The following is a 7,836-nucleotide window of genomic DNA, read 5'->3' as shown; positions in this document are numbered from 1 at the left end:
AGGGGGACCCGGGAAGCATCTTCCCACAGAAAGGGGGACCCGGGAAGCATCTTCCCACAGAAAGGGGGACCCGGGAAGCATCTGCCCACAGAAAGGGGGACCCGGGAAGCATCTGCCCACAGTTAAAGCGTCTGCCCACAATTGTCTTTGGCTTTAGTGTCTAAACTCATTACCCGATTTGGGATTTGTGAGTCTTGTCCTTTATTCCTGTTTACCTCGTGCGTGACTTCGTGATCATGGCTTTGTTTTGTGTGTGTGTGAGAGAGAGGGGTATTGTATAGAGAGGAAGTGAGATCATTTAAGTGGCTTGCCAAGGTTTAATTTGTTTAATCCTAAGCCTACAAAGGCTTTTAGCGAGAAAGAGATAGAGAAAGAGCATGCACACAAGAAAGAGAGAGAGATCATTTTTACCCCTTCATTGGCAGAGAGAGAGAGGGGGAATGAAAGAGCATGAGAGAGAGTAAGTGAGTTAGAGACAGGGTGAGAGAGTAAGTGAGTTAGAGACAGAGTGAGAGAGAGTAAGTGAGTTAGAGACAGAGTGAGAGAGTAAGTGAGTTAGAGACAGTGTGAGAGAGTAAGTGAGTTAGAGACAGGGTGAGAGAGTAAGTGAGTTAGAGACAGAGTGAGAGAGAGTAAGTGAGTTAGAGACAGGGTGAGAGAGTAAGTGAGTTAGAGACAGAGTGAGAGAGAGTACGTGAGTTAGAGACAGAGTGAGAGAGAGTACGTGAGTTAGAGACAGGGTGAGAGAGTAAGTGAGTTAGAGACAGGGTGAGAGAGTAAGTGAGTTAGAGACAGAGTGAGAGAGAGTACGTGAGTTAGAGACAGTGTGAGAGAGTAAGTGAGTTAGAGACAGTGTGAGAGAGTAAGTGAGTTAGAGACAGTGTGAGAGAGAGTACGTGAGTTAGAGACAGTGTGAGAGAGTAAGTGAGTTAGAGACAGTGTGAGAGAGTAAGTGAGTTAGAGACAGTGTGAGAGAGTAAGTGAGTTAGAGACAGTGTGAGAGAGTAAGTGAGTTAGAGACAGTGTGAGAGAGTAAGTGAGTTAGAGACAGTGTGAGAGAGTAAGTGAGTTAGAGACAGGGTGAGAGAGTAAGTGAGTTAGAGACAGGGTGAGAGAGAGTACGTGAGTTAGAGACAGAGTGAGAGAGAGTACGTGAGTTAGAGACAGGGTGAGAGAGTAAGTGAGTTAGAGACAGGGTGAGAGAGTAAGTGAGTTAGAGACAGAGTGAGAGAGAGTACGTGAGTTAGAGACAGAGTGAGAGAGAGTACGTGAGTTAGAGACAGAGTGAGAGAGAGTACGTGAGTTAGAGACAGAGTGAGAGAGAGTACGTGAGTTAGAGACAGAGTAAGAGAGAGTAAGTGAGTTAGAGACAGGGTGAGAGAGTAAGTGAGTTAGAGACAGAGAGAGAGAGTACGTGAGTTAGAGACAGAGTGAGAGAGAGTACGTGAGTTAGAGACAGGGTGAGAGAGTAAGTGAGTTAGAGACAGGGTGAGAGAGTAAGTGAGTTAGAGACAGGGTGAGAGAGTAAGTGAGTTAGAGACAGTGTGAGAGAGTAAGTGAGTTAGAGAGAGTGAGAGAGAGTAAGTGAGTTAGAGACAGTGTGAGAGAGTAAGTGAGTTAGAGACAGTGTGAGAGAGTAAGTGAGTTAGAGACAGGGTGAGAGAGTAAGTGAGTTAGAGACAGGGTGAGAGAGTAAGTGAGTTAGAGACAGAGTGAGAGAGAGTACGTGAGTTAGAGACAGGGTGAGAGAGTAAGTGAGTTAGAGACAGGGTGAGAGAGAGTAAGTGAGTTAGAGACAGTGTGAGAGAGTAAGTGAGTTAGAGACAGGGTGAGAGAGTAAGTAGTTAGACAGTGTGAGAGAGAGTAAGTGAGTTAGAGAGTGTGAGAGAGTAAGTGAGTTAGAGACAGTGTGAGAGAGTAAGTGAGTTAGAGACAGGGTGAGAGAGTAAGTGAGTTAGAGACAGTGTGAGAGAGAGTAAGTGAGTTAGAGACAGTGTGAGAGAGTAAGTGAGTTAGAGACAGGGTGAGAGAGTAAGTGAGTTAGAGACAGAGTGAGAGAGAGTACGTGAGTTAGAGACAGGGTGAGAGAGTAAGTGAGTTAGAGACAGGGTGAGAGAGTAAGTGAGTTAGAGACAGTGTGAGAGAGTAAGTGAGTTAGAGAGAGTGAGAGAGAGTAAGTGAGTTAGAGACAGTGTGAGAGAGTAAGTGAGTTAGAGACAGTGTGAGAGAGTAAGTGAGTTAGAGACAGGGTGAGAGAGTAAGTGAGTTAGAGACAGGGTGAGAGAGTAAGTGAGTTAGAGACAGTGTGAGAGAGTAAGTGAGTTAGAGACAGTGAGAGAGAGTAAGTGAGTTAGAGACAAAGGAAGAGAGACTGAGTGAGTTAGAGACAGTGTGAGAGAGTGAGTTAGAGACAGAGTAAGAGAGAGTAAGTCAGTTAGAGACAGGGTGAGAGAGTAAGTGAGTTAGAGACAGAGTGAGAGAGAGTACGTGAGTTAGCGACAGGGTGAGAGAGAGTACGTGAATTAGAGACAGAGTGAGAGAGTAAGTGAGTTAGAGACAGAGTGAGAGAGAGTACGTGAGTTAGAGACAGAGTGAGAGAGAGTACGTGAGTTAGAGACAGGGTGAGAGAGAGTAGGTGAATTAGAGACAAGAGTGAGAGAGAGTAAGTCAGTTAGAGACAGTGTGAGAGAGTAAGTGAGTTAGAGACAGAGTGAGAGAGAGTACGTAAGTTAGAGACGGGGTGAGAGAGAGTAGGTGAATTAGAGACGAGTGAGAGAGAGTGAGTTAGAGACAGAGTAAGAGAGAGTGTAGGTGAATTAGAGACAAGAGTGAGAGAGAGTGAGTTAGAGACAGAGTAAGAGAGAGTAAGTCAGTTAGAGACAGTGTGAGAGAGTAAGTGAGTTAGAGACAGAGTGAGAGAGAGTACGTGAGTTAGAGACAGGGTGAGAGAGAGTAGGTGAATTAGAGACAAGAGTGAGAGAGAGTAAGTTAGAGACAGAGTAAGAGAGAGTGTAGGTGAATTAGAGACAAGAATGAGAGAGAGTGAGTTAGAGACAGAGTAAGAGAGAGTAAGTCAGTTAGAGACAGTGTGAGAGAGAAGTGCTTTTCTTGATTTTTTGGGAGGGAGGGGAAGAGAGAGAAAGAGTGAGTATGCGTGACAGTGACAAAGAAAGGGAGAGAAAGAGGGAGGGAGGGAAGGACTGAGAGAGAAAGAGAAGGAGACTGAAAGTGTGTGAGGGAGTGAGAGAGAGTAAGTGAGAGAGAGAAAGTGTTGTTTTGGGAGGGAGGGGTGTTGGAGATCAGGTGAGGGGATTATTGAAGATGTTTAACCAAGAGCTACTCCTCAACACATCCATGTAGCAAAATCTCATGGAACTAATGACCAAATCATCTGGATGGTGCTACCCCAGCCAGTAACCCTCTCTATCAGATTATCCAGTGTGTTTGTAGTCAATGCAGTAGTGATGCAGTTGTCACAGGTTTCCACTGTGGAGAATGTCAATTAAACTCTTCATTGTTGAGGAAGAGCTTGTAAGTAAGCATTTCACTGTAGCGATGGTTTACACCTGTTGCTGTTTTTCTGTTTTTCCACCCTATCACGTGCTTTTTCAGCATCTATTGATACTGCCACTTTCGGAGCGTTGAAGTTTTTGGTATGATGGATTACGCTGAAAAAAAACCCAGCAGAGATTGTCTGGAGATCCTGTTTGATCTGAGTGAATTACCTTTTGTTTTAATGTTTCTATGCGAAAAGCCTATGTAACGGATGTGAAACGGCTAGCTTAGTTAGCGGTGCGCGCTAAATAGCGTTTCAATCGGTGACGTCACTTGCTCTGAGACCTTGAAGTAGTGGTTCCCCTTGCTCTGCAAGGGCCGCGGCTTTTGTGGAGCGATGGGTAACGATGCTTCGTGGGTGACTGTTGTTGATGTGTGCAGAGGGTCCCTGGTTCGCGCCCGGGTATGGGCGAGGGGACGGTCTAAAGTTATACTGTTACATTGATGCTGTTGACCCAGGTCACTGGTTGCTGCGGAAAAAGGAGGAGGTCAAAGGGGGGGTGAGTGTAACGGATGTGAAACGGCTAGCTTAGTTAGCGGTGCGCGCTAAATAGCGTTTCAATCGGTGACGTCACTTGCTCTGAGACCTTGAAGTTGTGGTTCCCCTTGCTCTGCAAGGGCCGCGGCTTTTGTGGAGCGATGGGTAACGATGCTTCGTGGGTGACTGTTGTTGATGTGTGCAGAGGGTCCCTGGTTCGTGCCCGGGTATGGGCGAGGGGACGGTCTAAAGTTATACTGTTACACCTATACCTTAGCAATGATTTTATAATCCACATTCAAGAGTGAAACTGAGCAGTAGGATCCGCATGACAATGGAACCTTATCTTTTTTTTTTAAGTATGGTGATTTTAGTCAAACATAGTGATGAAGGAAGTTAATTTTTCTCTAGAGTTACTGTGAGCATAAGTAACATAGGCTTTAGTAATTTGGGATGAAAGTGTCATTAAAATTACACTGGGAATACATTACCAGCAGATTTAACCTTTTATAGATTATTAATGACCTCTAAGAGTTCACCTTGGGTAATGTTTCTATCCATGCACATTTTGTCTGCCTTCAGAACGTGTTCATACCCCTTGACTTACAGTGCATTCGGAAAGTATTCATACCCCTTGACTTTTTCGATATTTTGTTAAATTACAGCCTTATTCTAAAATGTATGAAATAGTTTTTTCCCCTCATCAATCTACACATAATACCCAATACCTGAATTAAAAATGTACTGATATATATATACATTTTTATCACACATCTACACACAATACCCCATAATGACAGTCAAAACATTTTTTTATAAATCTTTGCAAGTTTATTGAAAATAAAATATATAATTTACATAAGTTTTCACCCCCTTAATCAATACATGTTAGAATCACCTTTGGCCGCAATTACGGCTGTGAGTCTTTCTGGCTCTAAGTCTCTAACAGCTTTGCACACCTGGATTGCACAATATTTGCACATCATTTAACAAAAATATTCTTCAAGCTCTGTCAAGTTGTTTGTTGATCATTGCTAGACAGCCATTTCCATGTCTTGCCATAGATTTTCAAGCCAATTTAAGTCAAATCTGTAAATAGGCCACTCAAGAACATTCAATGTTGATTTGGTAAGCAACTCCAATGTATGGCTTTATGTTTTCGAATATTTACCTGCTGAAAGGTACATTTGTCTCTCAGTGTCTGTAGAAAAGCAGACTGAAACAGGTTTTTCTCTAGGATTTTTCCTGTGCTAAGTTTTTATCCTTTTATCCTCAAAAAACTCACTTGTCCTTGGCAATCTTGACAATGACAAGCATACCCATAACTTGATGCAGCTACCATGCTTGAAAATATGAAGAGCGGTACTTAGTTACGTGTTGTGTTGGATTTTCCCCATAATGCTTTGTATTCAGGACATTAAGTACATTTATTTGCCACATTTTTTGCAGTTTTACTTTAGAGCCTTATTGCAAACAGGATGCATATTTTCTGTACAGGCTTCTTCTTTTCACTCTGTCATTTAGATTAGTATTGTGGAGTAACTACAATGTTGTTGATCAAGCCTCAGTTCTCTCATACCACAGCTATTAAACTCTGTAACTGTTTTAAAGTCACCATTGGCTTCATGGTGAAATCCCGGAGCGCTTTCCTTCCTCTTTGGCAACTGAGATAGGAAAGATGCCTGTATCTTTTTAGTGACTGGGTGTATTGATACACAATACAAAATGTAATTAATAACCATCCTCACAGGAATATTCAATGTCTGCTTTTTAAAAATGTCTACCCATCTACGAATAGGGGCCCTTCTTATTGAAGCATTGGAAAACCTCCTTGGTCTTTGTCGTTGAATATGTGTTTGAAATTCACTCCTCGATTGAGGGAACTTACAGATAATTGCATGTGTGGAATACAAAGATGAGGTAGTCATTCAAAAATGATAAACACTAGTCCATGCAAATGATTGTGACTTGTTAATTGTAAATTGAACTGAGCTTATTTAGGCGCAGGGTGCAGCAGGTGTTTATTTGTAAAGGACCACAGGAGGAGGCAGGCAGCTGGGTCCAGGGTCCAGGGGCAGGCAGAAGGCCATACGCAGGTGCTCCAAAAAGGCAACAGTACAGGCAGGGAAAGGCTAATAACATAGTCCGGGAGATGAGGCAAGAGGTTAATGACAGGAAATCCGATAGGCAAAGGTACAGGCAGGGAATAGGCAAAAAGGCGTCGTTAGTGAGGATAGCCAAAACTACGATACACGGGAGGACTAATACGGGAAATAACAGAGCTCTGAATGGAAATATGTATCATAACAAACAATACCTCACAATGATTGTGTGCAAAGAACTTAACTAAATAGTGTGTGTAAATGACATACAGGTGTGTGAACAGGTGATCAGGTGATTTAGGTGATTGGGATCTGGAGAGTGAGCTGCGTTCAGGGGATCTGTGTTTTTTAGAGTGTGAGCTGGAAAGTAGGCTGCAAAGTGAGCTGTTTTCAGGGGCTACATGTTTGAGAGTGAGAGTTGGAAGCAGAAGCTACAGTACACCCCCCCCCCCTCCATGGGCGGCTCTTGACGGCCTAGGAAGCTGAGCAGGTGTCCTACCACGGGGACGTGGAGCTGGGCGGTCTGGAAGGTTACGGTGGAAAGACAGGATGATGGCTGGGTCAAGGATGTCCTGGGCGGGGACCCAGGACCGTTCTTCAGGTCCTTACCCCTCCCAAACCAGGTAGTGGATGCGACCCAGGCACTTGAACCCAGGCATTTGGAGTCAAGGAGGGATTGGACGGCATAAGCCAGTGCACCGCCGATGTCAAACGGAGGGGGTGCGCTGAGGTGCGCCACTGAAGGATGGAGAGGGCTGTACCTCAGGCTTGAAAAGGGACACATGGAAGGATGAGGAGATCTGGTAATGGAGGGGCAACTGGAGACGGTAGGTGACAGGATTGATGCGGTGTGTTATTTTGAAGGGACCAATGAACCGGGGACTGTTTTTTTTTGCAGGGGTCACGAAGCCGGATGTCCCGGGTAGAGAGCCACACACGTTGCCCAGGGTGGAAGAGTGGAGTAGGACAGCGACGCCAGTCAGCAAACCGTTTCTGGGAGAGGGAAGCTTGATGGAGGTGCCGATGCGCAGTCTCCCAAACCTGCTCACTATGTCGAAACCACTCAGACGGCATGCACAGTTCCAGGCTCTGTCTCCCATGGAAACACGGGGGGTTGGTATCCGAGGACACACTGAAAAGGAATGAGATGGAGTGAGGAATGCACCAGGGAGTTCTGTGCGTATTCAGCCCAGGCTAGATAGCAACTCCACTCATGTGGTTGGTGGGTGCAGTGTTGGCAAAGGTACATCCCTATTTCCTGATTCAGGCGTTCAGTCTGCCTTTTGGTTTTGGGATGGTATCCGGAGGGTAGGCTGATGGAGACCCCCCGTCAGTCGCAGAAGGCTCACCCCACCCTGGAGATGTCTTCCCGGGATCCATACAGACGCACCTGTTGGAACATGCACTCAGCCATTTCCATGGCATTAGGTAAATGCGGAAGGGGGATGAGTCGGCACATCTTGGAGAACCGGCACACTACATCTAAAATAGTAGTGAAGCCCGAAGAGTCTGGCAGATCAGTGAGGAAATCCATGGTGATGTGGGAGCATGGTCTGTGTGGTGTAGGTAAAGGCTCGAGTTCACCTGTAAGTAGTTTGCGAGGTCTCTTAGCCCATGCACAGACGGGACAGGAAATAACGTAATCTCGTACGTCTGCTGTTAGGGATGACAACTAGAACTTGCACGTCAGTAGCTCTGTGG

General features: G+C 45.1%; 1 protein-coding gene across 11 annotated transcripts in view; it reads left to right on the top strand.

Annotated features, from left to right (window-relative positions):
• LOC112244872 (nuclear pore complex protein DDB_G0274915) overlaps nt 1-7,836 on the top strand; it is a 710,200-nt gene that overhangs the window by 387,797 nt on the left and 314,567 nt on the right. The window lies entirely within an intron of this gene.

Source organism: Oncorhynchus tshawytscha, linkage group LG02, assembly GCF_018296145.1.
Source record: "Oncorhynchus tshawytscha isolate Ot180627B linkage group LG02, Otsh_v2.0, whole genome shotgun sequence".
Classification (NCBI taxonomy): Eukaryota; Metazoa; Chordata; class Actinopteri; order Salmoniformes; family Salmonidae; genus Oncorhynchus; species Oncorhynchus tshawytscha.
The sequence above is the reverse complement of the archived record's forward strand: the minus strand, read 5'-3'. Positions and strand labels throughout refer to the sequence as shown.